The sequence below is a fragment of the Dendrobates tinctorius genome, unplaced genomic scaffold (genome assembly GCF_039654945.1).
Source record: "Dendrobates tinctorius isolate UK_male_01 unplaced genomic scaffold, ASM3965494v1 ptg000063l, whole genome shotgun sequence".
NCBI classification, from domain to species: domain Eukaryota; kingdom Metazoa; phylum Chordata; class Amphibia; order Anura; family Dendrobatidae; genus Dendrobates; species Dendrobates tinctorius.
Window position 1 is genome coordinate 11,887,624 of NW_027361731.1, and position 14,556 is coordinate 11,902,179.

Sequence of the window (14,556 nt, forward strand, 5' to 3'; positions counted from 1 at the left end):
TCAGACACATCTTTAATTTTTGCACCTGGAAGACAGCACATTTCTCTTGAAGTTATATCCGGTCTGCAGATAGCGGCCTCTGTTCCTCTCAACAGGGAATCCCCCATGACCACCACTCTCCGTTTCTTCTTCACAACATTTTTCTTTCTCCATCCAGGAGGACTCTGAGGGCGTACAAGGTTGCTGTTTGTTGGCAAAGTCTTATCCTGATGTATTTCTTCATCGTTTTCCTGCGTGAGAGCCTGGTACTGGTTCCTGAGCAGTATGGGTGCTGACTGCCTCCTGATCCTCCTGCTTCTCTGGGTCACATGTCTCCATTCCTCTGTTTCTTCAGGTGCACTTCGAATTTCTTCTCTTTCTGTAACATGAAGAGATAATTCTGCTCTGTCCAAGAACTCTTCACCTTCCTTAATGATCTTCAACGTAGCTAACCTCTCTTCGAGATTTTGCAACTTTTCCTCCAACAGGGACACAAGCTTGCATTTGTGGCATGTGAAGTTTGGCTTTTCCACTGGTAAATCTGTGAACATGTAGCAAGAAATGCAGCTCACCAAATGGCTCCTGGCCTCTTCCATCTTGAGATTTCTTAAAAATGATGAAAGATGAGCCAAATTTCGCGCGCCGATCGGCGCGCGGTTTTTCCGATTTCCTCTTTTCAGCTGCAACGGCCAAAACCCAGTGATCGTTGAGCTCGCGGAGACTCTTCACTTATCCCAGAAGGCACTGGGAATATGCAAATGATCTCCTCAAGACTCTTCCCCTGGTTTTTTGCTGGAGGTGCTGGAGATTCCCCATTACTGAGCGCGGGGGGACATTAACCCCTTCAGCATGGAGAGTTTTTTAGGGGGCTTTGTTGCCACTTTATAAGAATCACTAGCTGAAGAGCCCGGCGTTGCCCGGGCATAGTAACTTACAAATTATAATGATTATCCTCCATCCCATAGGCCCGTGCCCATATACCCATCACACATCCTCCATCCCATAGTCCAGTGCCCATATACCCATCACACATCCTCCATCCCATAGTCCAGTGCCCGTATACCCATCACACATCCTCCATCCCATAGTCCAGTGCCCGTATACCCATCACACATCCTCCATCCCATAGTCCAGTGCCCATATACCCATCACACATCCTCCATCCCATAGTCCAGTGCCCATATACCCATCATACATATCCTCCTTCCCAGTAGCGTAGCTACCAGGGGGACAGAGGGTGCAGTTGCCCCGGCCCCTTGCTGTGGGGGCCCACCCAGAGCTACTGCCACTGGGTGTACCACCTGAGTTGTAATTAGAAAAGGGAGGGAACACTATTGAATAGAATAAGGTGATTTCAATAATATATAATGGACACCTGTATAATATAATGTGACCTCTCCCAAAGGTTTGGATGGCAGACCATCCGGTTTATGTAAAAGAAAAACTGACTGAAATGGTGAGGAAAATCTGATAGGAACCATATGAGTGACAATAAAAAATAATAAAAATGAGAATAAAATTGCTTAAAACAGCCTTTATTATAATATTTCTGGCTCAACCACATAAAAAATATATAAAATATATATAGTGCATATGGCAGTGAAACCGCTGTAATAATGAATATATAATTCATGTAAAATAAAATGATTACTAATAGTATCTCTATAATACACAACCTGGCAGAGGTTTAAAGAATGAACCCATGGAATCAGCTAATATGTTAGCAGAAAAAAATAATAAAGTGAATTGCGAAAAAATAGTGCAAAGTCTTGCTAAAAAATAGCCAATAGGATCAGCTGATATGTTAGCAGCAAATTAATGATGAAATGAGTGCAAAAAATAGTGCAAATTCTTGCTCAAAATAGACACTTGAAGACAGCTATTATATTAATGATAAAAAATATATATAATATATAGAGAGTGCAAAAACATAGTGCAATTGATTACAAAAATATACAAAAACCTATAAAAATTGCAAAAACACAGTGTAAAATGAGCAAATATGTGCAAAATGAGCAGAGTGCAAAAATTACAAGGTATCATGCATAACATGAAATAAACATAATTTATGTAAAAAAAAACACACAATAATGAAATGAAAAGTAACCAAATGTGTGACAGCTGCAAAGTGCAATAGGGATTGGCAAATTATCTATGAAGCCTCAACATGTATGAAAGCAAGCCACAGTGGTAAGTATCATATACGAATTGTGGATACAAAGTATAATAAGAGATGCAAAATTGTCTATAGAACATAAGATAATGAGGCCAGTAGATCAGGCCAAATGTGTTGTGTTTGAGGTCTCAACATATATGAAAGAAGGCCGCAATGGTAAGTATCATATGTATCCTGCTGTGCAGATTGCAGGATTAGCTGCAAGGCATCAACACATATAAAGGCACTAATGGAAACATATATGTGCTAGCATATTATGACAGAGACCAGCTAATGGGGCCAAAAAATGGTAATGAGAAGATAGGGCAAAATACCTATAGATGCCAGGAAAGTAGAGAGAGGTGTGTCGGTAGAACGCGCCCCGACGCGCGTTTCGGAAATCTCCTTCGTTATTATTTTTTTCTGCTAACATATTAGCTGATTCCATGGGTTCATTCTTTAACCCCTTCACGACCTTTGACGCCACGTAGGCGTCATGAAAAGTCGTGACAATACGACCCATGACGCCTATGTGGCGTCATGAATTGATTGCCCCCCTGCGGGTCGGGTGACCGGGGTCACTGAAAGGTCACCCGCACACAAAGGACCCTTCAGAGTTAACACCTGGGGGTGTGGCTCAGCCCCCACGTGCCTACGATCGCTCTGATTGGCTGTTAAAAGTGAAACTGCCAATCAGAGCGATTGTAATATTTCACCAATGAAAATTGGTGAAATACTACAATCCAGCCATGGCCGATGCTGAAATAGCATCGGACATGGCTGGACACCGAGACCCGACCCCCCCCACACCGACTGACGGCACCGATCGGCTGCCGCCACCGTCTGACGGCACCGATCGGCAGCCGCCGTCATAATCTGCCCCCCGCCCCCCAGCCCTCCGATCATCCCCTCTCACCCTCCGATCACCCCCTCTCACCCTCCTTTGTGCCTCCGATCTCCCGCTATCCGTCCCGGTGTCCCGCCGTCCAGCGTCATGGGCGCCGCCATCTTAGAAGATGGCGGGCGCATGCGCAGTGCGCCGAATCGAATCTGCAACGCTGCAGATTCATTCATTTATTTTGATCACTATAATAAACTTTCATAGTGATCAAAATAAAAAAAAGTAAATCACCGACCCCCTTATCACCCCCATAGGTAGGGACAAATAATGAAAAAAACAAAATATTTTTTTTTATTTTTCCATTAGGGCTAGGGTTAGGGCTAGGGTTAGGGCTAGGGTTAGGGCTAGGGCTAGGGTTAGGGCTAGGGTTAGGGCTAGGGTTGGAATTAGGGTTAGGGTTAGAAACAGGGTTAGGGTTGGACTAAGGGTTAGGGTTGGACTAAGGGTTAGGGTTGGACTAAGGGTTGGAATTAGGGTTAGGGTTGTAATTGGGATTAGGGTTGGGTTGGGGTTGGGATTACGGTTAGGCTTGTGGTTAGGGTTAGAGTTGGGATTTCGTTAGGGGTGTGTTGGGATTAGTGTTGTGGTTAGGGTTATGATTAGGGTTCGGATTAGGGTTAGGGATGTGTTGGGGTTAGGGTTGGAGATAGAATTGAGGGGTTTCCACTGTTTAGGCACATCACGGGGTCTCCAAACGCGACATGGAGCCACCATTTATTCCAGCCAATTTTGCGTTCAAAAAGTCAAACGTGCTCCCTCCATTTCGAGCCCCGACATGTGCCCAAACAGTGGTGTACCCCCACTTATGGGGTATCAGGGTACTCAGGAAAAATTGCACAACAACTTTGGGGGTCTAATTTCTCCTGTTACCCTTGGGAAAATAAAAACATGGGGGCTAAAATAATTATTTTTGTGGAAAAAAAATGATTTTTTATTTTCACGGTTCTACGCTATAAACTTCTGTGAAGCACTTGGGGGTTCAACGTGCTCACCACACATCTAGATATGTTCCTTGGGGGGTCTAGTTTCCAAAATGGGGTCACTTGTGGGGGGTTTCCACTGTTTAGGTACATCAGGGGCTCTGCAAATGTAACATGACGCCCACAGACCATTCCATCAAGTCGGCATTTCAAAACGTCACTACTTCCATTCCGAGCCCCAACGTGTCCCTGAACAGTGCCCCCCCCACATATGGGGTACCAGTGTACTCAGGACAAACTGGACAACAACTTCTGGGGTCCAAAATATCCTGTTACCCTTGTGAAAATAAAAAATAGTGGGCTAAAAATAATTTTTTGAGGAAAAAAAAAAAATTTTTTATTTTCACAGCTCTGCGTTATAAACTTCTGTGAAGCACTTGGGGGTTCAAAGTGCACACCTCACATCTAGATTAGTTCCTTGGGTGATCTAGTTTCCAAAATGGGGTCATTTGTGGGGGGTTTCCACTGTTTAGGTACATCAGGGGCTCTGCAAACGTAACATGACGCCCACAGACCATTCCATCAAGTCTTCATTTCAAAGCGTCACTACTTCCCTTCCGAGCCCCAATGTGTGCCCACACAGTGGTCCCCCCCCACTTATGGGGTACCAGCGTACTCAGAACACACTGGACAACAACTTCTGGGGTCCAAAATATCCTGTTACCCTTGTGAAAATAAAAAAATAGTGGACTAAAAATCATTTTTTCAGGAAAAAAAAACATTTTTTATTTTCAAGGCTCTGCGTTATAAACTTCTGTGAAGCACTTGGGGGTTCAAAGTGCTCACCTCACATCTAGATTAGTTCCTTGGGTGATCTAGTTTCCAAAATGGGGTCATTTGTGGGGGATTTCCTCTGTTTAGGTACATCAGGGGCTCTGCAAACATAACATGACGCCCACAGACCATTCCATCAAGTCTTCATTTCAAAGCGTCACTACTTCCCTTGCGAGCCCCAAAGTGTGCCCAAACAGTGGTCCCCCCCACATATGGGGTACCAGCGTACTCAGGACAAGCTGGACAACAACTTTTGGGGTCCAATTTATCCTGCTACCCTTGTGAAAATAAAAAATAGCAGGCTAAAAATTTATTTTTTGAGGAAAAAAAAATATTTTTATTTTAACGGCTCTGCGTTATAAACTTCTGTGTAGCACCTGGGGGTTCAAAATGCTCACTATGCATCTAGATAAGTTCCTTAGGGGGTCTAGTTTCCAAAATGGGGTCATTTGTGGGGGAGCTCCAAAGTTTACGCACACAGGGGCTCTGCAAACACGACATGGTGTCCGCTAATCATTGGAGCTAATTTTCCATTCAAAAAGTCAAATGACGCTCCTTCCCTTCTGAGCCATGCCGTGCGCTCAAACAGTGGTTTCCCCCCACATATGGGGTACCAGTGTACTCAGGACAAACTGGACAACAACTTTTGGGGTCCAATTTATCCTGTTACCCTTGGGAAAATAAAAAATAGCGGGCTAAAATATCATTTTTGAGGAAAAAAAAATATTTTTTTATTTTCATGGCTCTGCATTTATAAACTTCTGAGAAGCACTTGGGGATTCAGAGTGCTCACTACACATCTAGATAAGCTCCTTGGGGGTTCTAGTTTCCAAAATGGGGTCACTTGTGGGGGTTTCTACTGTTTAGGCACACAGGGGTTCTGCAAACGCAACATGACGCCCGCAGAACATTCCATCAAAGTCTGCATTCCAAAATGGCGCTCCTTCTCTTCTGAGCTCTCCCGTGCTTCCAAACAGTGGTTTCCCCCCACATATGGGGTATCGGTGTACTCAGGAGAAATTGCCCAACAAATTTTAGGATCCATTTTATCCTGTTGCCCATGTCAAAATGAAAAAACTGAGGCTAAATAAAATTTTTGTGAAAAAAAAAAGCCCTTTTTTTTTACGGATCAATTTGTGAAGCACCTGGGGGTTCAAAGTGCTCACTATGCATCTTGATAAGTTCCTTGGAGGGTCTAGTTTCCAAAATGGGGTCACTAGTGGGGGAGCTCCAATGTTTAGGCACACAGGGGCTCTCCAAACGCGACATGGCAACCGCTAAATATTCAAGCATATTTTCCATTCAAAATGTAAAATGGCGCTCCTTGCCTTCTGAGCCCTGCCGTGCGCCCAAACAGTGGTTTATGACCACATATGAGGTATCGGTGTACTCAGAAGAAATTGCCCAACAAATTTTAGGATACATTTTATCCTGTTACCCATGTGAAAATGAAAAAACTCATGCTAAAAGAAAATTTTGGTTGGAAAAATTAAAATGTCCATTTTTTCATTACATGTTGCTTTAGTTCCTGTGAAGCACCTGAAGGGTTAATAATCTTCTTGAATGTAGTTTTGAGTAGCTTGAGGGGTGCAGTTTTTAGAATGGTGTCACTTTTGGGTATTTTCTGCTATATAGACCCCTCAAAGTGACTGGTGAGGGAAGGTAGTGAGCCTGATTATCAGGCACCTGAGCCTAAAGATGATGATTGGCTGAGTGGAGTCACTGACTGCATATAAGGCTGCCGACGCCCTTCTGCCCTGCGGGTGATTTCTCTGTGGACTTCTAGGACACCAGTCTGATTCCTGCTCCTCTAAAGCTAAGTTTTCTGCTTTGCCTTTTTGCATTTGTGTTTTGTTTTTTGCCTTGCTTTTCTGGATTCTGCCATTCCCTGCTGGGGTGAGTTGAATCTCCTTTTGCCTGTTGCTCTGTCTTCAGAATATTCCTGAGTACTGACATAGTCTTTTTGAAGCCTAGCGTCTTCAGGGCCTTTTTCACTGTCAGTCTGTTGGCTCTTATTTTCATAGGGTTTTTCATGGATTGCAGACAGCAGCCTTCCTGTCCTTTCCTATCTAGTTAGCTTGGGCCCCGTCTTTGCTCAGTCTATCTTTCTGTCTGTGTTGTGTTCTTTCTTCTTGCTTCACCGTCATTATATGTGGGGGGCTGCCTTTTGCTTTGGGGTCTGCTCTGGGGCAGTTTAGATTTCCCTTTCTGTCTTTAGGCTATCTATTCCTCCGGCTGTGATCGAGGGGTCTAGGGCATCGTAGGAGCCCCCCACGGCTACTGCTAGTTGTGTTGATGGGTTCAGGGGTCTGCAATCCGATGGCTGCCAACCTCTCTGGTTTTCTGGACTTAGCTTGCATTTCTGTTTTTGCCTCCTGCGGTGACTCAATCATGTGTCCTGCATGTGAAGATACTGCCCCCTGGTGGTATGTAACTGCTGGATGTTTAACTGGCTCAGTGCAGACATAGGTAGATTCTATTAAGATACGGATGGATCTGTCATTAAACTGAACAAAGTCCATGTCAGGGTTCTGCAATTACATCATGCGCAGTTGTGCCTTACTGGAATCAGACAAAAGACCTTCAATGAACTGCTCTTTCAGCATTTTGTTCTCATCTCTTACACTGTCTGGATCAATTTGTTTAATGGCCTGCAGCGCCTCCTGCAGGTTAAGAGCATAGTCTCTGACAGTGTCCTGTGTTTTCTGTCTGCAGCTGAAAAATCGCATCTTTATTTCTGAAGCAGTACGGGTGTCACAAGTATCCCTTAATTTAGCAAAAATGTCTTTTACAGTCTTTTTATCAGTCGCTGGCCAAGATTTAACTTCTTTCTGAGCAGCGCCACTGAGCTGACTTGTAAGTATACTGACTTTGTGCTCCTCCGACATAGGGTAAATTTCAAACATGCTGCGCAGCTTCGCTTTGAAGTCACTTAAGGTGTGCGATTCGCCATTGTATTGTGGCAGCCATGTAGCACCCGGTAAATAAGGCATGATGAGAGGCAATGTGGGAGCTGCAGCTGCTGCACCCTGAGCATCACCGGGATTAGACATCTTTCCCCTCTAGTTTGCTGGTATGCGACTCGCCGCTTCAGTTGCTGCAGGTAGTTGCTCCTGTAGGAATTTAGGCACGCATGGTATCCTGTTCATGACGCCAAAATGATGCGCCCCAGAGGCCGTGGGATACTCGGTACCGGGCCAGTCATCTTAAAGGATTGTGTCACAGTGGCAGTGACCTGGTCCGTGGCCCCAGGCGGTCATGTAAAAGGGGAGTATTGATTAGGGATAAAGTTTATGTAGTGATTTGTGACGCCAGTTGGACTGTTCGACTGTATTATAGCCGGCACTGCAGATGATCCCTGGGAGAGTAGATGGTGATGGCAGTACAGATGTTTAACCCTCTCCAACCAGGGCTGACCCCCAGAGATTGAGATGGAAGTAAAAGGCACGGAGTAATAAGGCAGGAGACAAGGAAAGTCCCTTTATCATTTACTGTAGTTCAGATGCAGTTCAGAGGAGATATTACAACTCTGACCAGGTTACAGTCTGCGCTGCAGAATGGGAGTTATCCTTCTCTCTGCTGTGACTCGGTGTAAGCTTCCTGCTATTCTAATCTCTTCAGAGACCAAGGCTTATCTTTGTTTGACGGACTTTCTCAGGAATTTTGACATGTCGTGCTTTGTTTGGCTTTTTTTTTCCCTTTTCAAAAAGACTGCATATAAAACGTTTGAAACTTGACATGTTTATCCGCTATCAGGTTTTATCCTGAGGAAGAGGTCCTGCATGACTTTGAAATGAATTGACTTTGAAAACCTATTTAAATAAACATTTTTAAGGAAAATCTCCATATCTGATAGTCTTCATCAGCAGCGCAGGTACAAAGACATTATACCTGGATGAACTATTCTGTGTCCTGCAGCAGCTATTTTATGTTTTGAACATGTTGTAACTCCATCAGGTGAGCATTATACTCCCCTACTTTCATTATATCTTGTTATCAGTTAAGACCCTGTTTTGCACTTATTTTTCTCCAGTATCTCGACTACAAGAAATCTCTGTAACACTTTCAGGTTATTTGGTTAAAACCAATCAAGGACTGTTTGGACTTTAACGGGTCCATCTGAAACCCCAATACAGAAGCCAAATGTCCTGAGAACTGGAGATGCTGTACCTCAAATTGACATTTCTCCAGGTTAGCAAATAACTAGTTGTCATGTAGAACCTGGAGAACCTGTCTGACATTCTCACCATGCTCCTCCATAGTACGTGAGTATCTTAATATGTTGTCCAGGTCAATTACCATAAATCTACTCACCAGTGAGAAAAAAATATCATTTATGAAATTTTCAAAGACTGCTGGAGCATTGCTTAATCCCGAATGGCGTCACCAAATTATATCTATGACCATTTACCTCCAGATAATCGGTCAAACAGGTCAGGTATAAGGGGTAAAGGATAGGGATTGTGAGCCGTGATTTTATTAAAGGGAATCTGTCACCTATTTTTTGGCATATAAGATGCGGCCACAGCCATCAGGGGCTTATCTACAGAATTCTGTAATGCATTCTGTAATGCTGTAGATAAGCCCCGATGTAACCTGAAGGAAAAGAAAAACGAGTTACAGTAGGTTATACACACCCAGGGGCGGTCCGGTCCAGATCCGATGGGTGTTGTGGTCTTGTCCGGCGCCTCCCATCTTCTAGCGATGATGTCCTCTTCTTTGCTTCCCGTCACGACTCCGGCGTACTGCTCTGCCCTGTTGAGGGCAGAGCAGAGTACTGCAGTGCGCAGACGCCGGACCTCTCTGACCTTTCCCACCAGGGCAGAGCAGTATGCCAGAGCCACGACGGGAAGCAAAGAAGATGACGTCTTCGCTAGAAGATGGAAGGCACCGGACCGGACCGCGACACCCATCGGACCCGGACAGCCCCTGGATGAGTATAATATTTCTCGTTTTTCTTATCTTTCAGGTTACATCGGGGGCTTAGCTACAGCATTACAGAATGCATTACAGAATGCTGTAGATAAGCCCCTGATGGCGGTGGCCGCAGCTTATATGCAAAAAATAGGTGACAGATTCCCTTTAATCTCTTTAAAATCCAAGAACAGACGCAGCCCTACATCCTTTTACCAAAAAACCCCTCGGTGACTGGAGAGGTGGATGGCCGAATATGAGCCTCAGCCGGACTCTGGAAGGGGTTAAATAAACGAGATTTCGGCATTTTCGCTCCTGGTATGGAGTCGATAGCACAATCATATGCCGCCATATAGTAGACGTCCGGTCACTGGTGATAATTCCCTCGTGTGTGGGGTCTATTTGTCTCCAGAGAAATCACACGTTACATTCCACACACAACACTGTGTAGAAAAGGCGGCGCGGGGTAATTGTGCCAGTAGTGAGGGGGAATAATGGCGGGAAGGTCACTGACTGAGGAGAAGTCTCCATGTAGCGTCTGCACTCCGGAGATCATGTGACCCCTGACTCCTCCCCTCCTGTGACCTCATCACAGGTCCTGTGCGCACAGAGCAGCCATATATGTGGAGTGCGGCTCTGCGGGTGGAGGTAGGTGAATCATAGAATCATAGAATCGTAGAGTTGGAAGGGACCTCCTGGGCCATCTGGTCCAACCCCCTGCTCAAAGCAGGATTCGCTAAATCATCCCAATCAGATGTCTGTCCAGCCTCTGTTTGAAGACTTCCATTGAAGGAGAACTCACCACTTCTCGTGGCAGCCTGTTCCACTCATTGATCACTCTAACTGTCAAAAAGTTTTTTCTAATATCTAATCTGTGTCTCTTCCCATTCAGTTTCATCCCATTGCTTCTAGTCTTTCCTTGTGCAAATGAGAATAAAGTTGATCCTTCTACAATGTGACAGCCCTTTAGATATTTGTAGACAGCTATTAAGTCTCCTCTCAGTCTTCTCTTTTGCAAACTAAACATTCCCAAATCCTGCAACCTTTCCTCATAAGACAGGGTTTGCAGACCGGTCACCATTCTGGTCGCTCTTTTCTGAACTTGCTCCAGTTTGTTGATGTCTTTTTTAAAATGTGGTGCCCAAAACTGGACACAATATTCCAGATGAGGTCTGACCAAAGAGGAGTAGAGGGAAATAATGACTTCACGTGATCTAGACTGTATGCTTCTGTTAATACATCCTAGAATTGCATTTGCCTTTTTTGCTGCTGCATCACACTGTTGACTCATATTCAGTCTGTGATCTATTAGTATACCCAAGTCTTTTTCACATGTGCTGTCACTTAGCCCTATTCCTCCCATTCTATATATGCTTTTTTCATTTTTATTGCCCAGATGTAGTACTTTGCATTTCTCCCTGTTAAAAACCATTCTGTTAGTTGCTGCCCACTACTCCAGTTTATTTAAATCTTTTTGAATCCTCTCTCTCTCTTCTCTAGTATTAGCTATCCCTCCTAGCTTTGTGTCATCAGCAAATTTAATCAGTTTACCCTCAATTCCTTCATCTAAATCATTGATAAAGATGTTGAACAATACAGGGCCCAGGACAGAGCCCTGTGGTACCCCACTTGAGACATTCTTCCAACTGGATGTGCAGCCATTTACGACCACTCTTTGGGTCCGATCACTAAGCCAGTTATGAATCCACCTAACAGTTGCCTTGTCCATTCCATACTTAGTCATTTTTTCAATAAGGATTGTATGAGAGACTTTGTCAAATGCTTTGCTGAAGTCAAGATATACTATATCTACAGCATTTCCTTGATCCACCCAATCAGTGATACCGTCATAGAAGGAAATTAAGTTAGTCTGACATGACTTATTAGTTACAAACCCATGCTGACTCTGTTTAATCACTTCATTCTTATCCAGGTATTGACATACATGTTGTTTAATAATTTGTTCAAAGATCTTTCCTGATATAGAAGTCAGACTCACCGGCCTATAGTTGCCTGGGTCCACCTTCTTCCCCTTTTTGAAGATAGGAACAACATTTGCTCTTCTCCAGTCTTCTGGCACTTCTCCTGTTCTCCAAGAATTTTCAAAGATTATGGAGAGGGGTTCAAAAATTTCTTCTGCTATCTCCTTCAGTACTCTGGGGTGTAATTCATCTGGACCTGGAGACTTGAATTCATTTAGGTTAGCTAAGTGTTTCCTCACTATCTTTCTGTTTATAGATATCCTGGATTCTTCTATTCCCTTAATAGGACAGTGAATAACAGTTGATGTTGCATTTCCTTTCTGAGAGAAAACAGATGCAAAATAGGAATTTAAAAGTTCAGCCTTCTCAACATCCTGTCTTACCATTTCATCATTTTCATCCTGTAAAAATCCTATAGCATCTTTGACTTTTCTTTTACTTTTGACATATCCCCAAAATCCTTTATTATTGCTTTTGACATCTCTTGCAAGCCTCAGTTCATTTTCAGCTTTAGCTAATCTGATTTGTGCCCTGCAGGTTCTGCAGACAGCATTATATTCTTCTTTAGATATGCCTCCCTCTTTCCATTTTATAAACATTTTTTTCTTCCTTTTTAGCATGTGCTTAAGTTCTGTGTTCATCCATCCTGGTTTCCTTAAATGCTTCCTATTCTTCCCTCTTTTCGGAATTGTTAACAACTGTGCTTTGAGAATTTCATTTTTCAAGATTTCCCATCCTTCCTGGACATTTTTGTCTTTAAGGATATCCAGCCATTGGATCCCTCCAATTCTCTTTCTGAATCCCTTAAAATCTGCCTTTCTGAAATCTAACCTTGACGTCTGAGTCTTCACAGGTCTTCCACCTCTAGTAATCCAAAATTCTAAAATAGCATGGTCGCTACCTCCTAGGGTCCCAGCCACTTTTACCTCCTCAACCATTTCCTCCCTGTTTATAAGGATTAGATCCAAGGTAGCAGTTCCCCTTGTTTTCTCCCTTACCTTTTGGAAGATAAAGTTGTCAGCAAGAGAGGATAAGAATTTCCTTGACCTGTTAGTTTTGCCTGAGAGAGATTCCCAACAAATGTCTGGATAGTTGAAATCTCCCATGACAACTATGTCATATTTTTTGGAGAACTTGGCCATCTGATGCATAAAGAGTTCATCTATATCTTCGGCTTGCACAGGCGGCCTGTAGTAAATGCCTACAATGGTGTCCTTTCCATTGTTCTGTCCTTGTATTCTTACCCAAACAGTTTCCACAGAACTCCCAGTCTCTGAAGCTTCAATCTCTGTGCAGATATACGCGTTTCGAACATACAATGCGACACCCCTCCTCGTTTATCAAGTCTGTTTCTTGCAAATAAGTTGTATCCTTCTAGTCTTGTATTCCAATCATGTGTATTGTCCCACCAAGTTTCAGTGATTCCAATTACATCATATTTCTGTTCCTGTGTTAGTAGTTCCAATTCTCCTTGTTTGTTGCCCATGCTTTGTGCATTAGTATAGAAACATTTTAGTTTGTGATTGGTTTCTCTTTCTCCAATATTTTTATTAATTAGATTCTTTCGTCTTTGTTCTTCCTTTCCACTTCTAATAGCAGAGTTCTCAATAGCATTTGTCAGGTGTATGGCTTTTTCTGGTCTTTTGCTTCCCTTCCCATGTTGTTCTAGTTTAAAGCTCTCCTTACAAGTGTAGCAAGGCGACTTCCAAATACATGCTTTCCAGTCTTCGTAAGGTGCACCCCATCTCTAGCAAGTAGTCCATCGTATAAGTAGTTCACTCCGTGATCCAGAAATCCAAATCGTTGCTGATGGCACCATCGACGTAGCCAGTTGTTCACCTGCAGAATCTTATTCCACCTCCTTGTTCCATGGCCATCCACTGGGAGGATGGAAGAGAAGACCACCTGCGCTCCCAGTTCTTTCACTTTCTTGCCTAAGTCTTCAAAGTCTCTGCAGATGATTTCCAGGTCGTTTCTTGCGGTGTCATTTGTCCCCACATGTAGTAGCAGGAATGGGTAGTCATCTGTAGGTCTGAAGAGTCCTGATATCCTGTCAGACACATCTTTAATTTTTGCACCTGGAAGACAGCACATTTCTCTTGAAGTTATATCCGGTCTGCAGATAGCGGCCTCTGTTCCTCTCAACAGGGAATCCCCCATGACCACCACTCTCCGTTTCTTCTTCACAACATTTTTCTTTCTCCATCCAGGAGGACTCTGAAGGCGTACAAGGTTGCTGTTTGTTGGCAAAGTCTTATCCTGATGTATTTCTTCATCGTTTTCCTGCGTGAGAGCCTGGTACTGGTTCCTGAGCAGTATGGGTGCTGACTGCCTCCTGATCCTCCTGCTTCTCTGGGTCACATGTCTCCATTCCTCTGTTTCTTCAGGTGCACTTCGAATTTCTTCTCTTTCTGTAACATGAAGAGATAATTCTGCTCTGTCCAAGAACTCTTCACCTTCCTTAATGATCTTCAACGTAGCTAACCTCTCTTCGAGATTTTGCAACTTTTCCTCCAACAGGGACACAAGCTTGCATTTGTGGCATGTGAAGTTTGGATTTTCCACTGGTAAATCTGTGAACATGTAGCAAGAAATGCAGCTCACCAAATGGCTCCTGGCCTCTTCCATCTTGAGATTTCTTAAAAATGATGAAAGATGAGCCAAATTTCGCGCGCCGATCGGCGCGCGGTTTTTCCGATTTCCTCTTTTCAGCTGCAACGGCCAAAACCCAGTGATCGTTGAGCTCGCGGAGACTCTTCACTTATCCCAGAAGGCACTGGGAATATGCAAATGATCTCCTCAAGACTCTTCCCCTGGTTTTTTGCTGGAGGTGCTGGAGATTCCCCATTACTGAGCGCGGGGGGACATTAA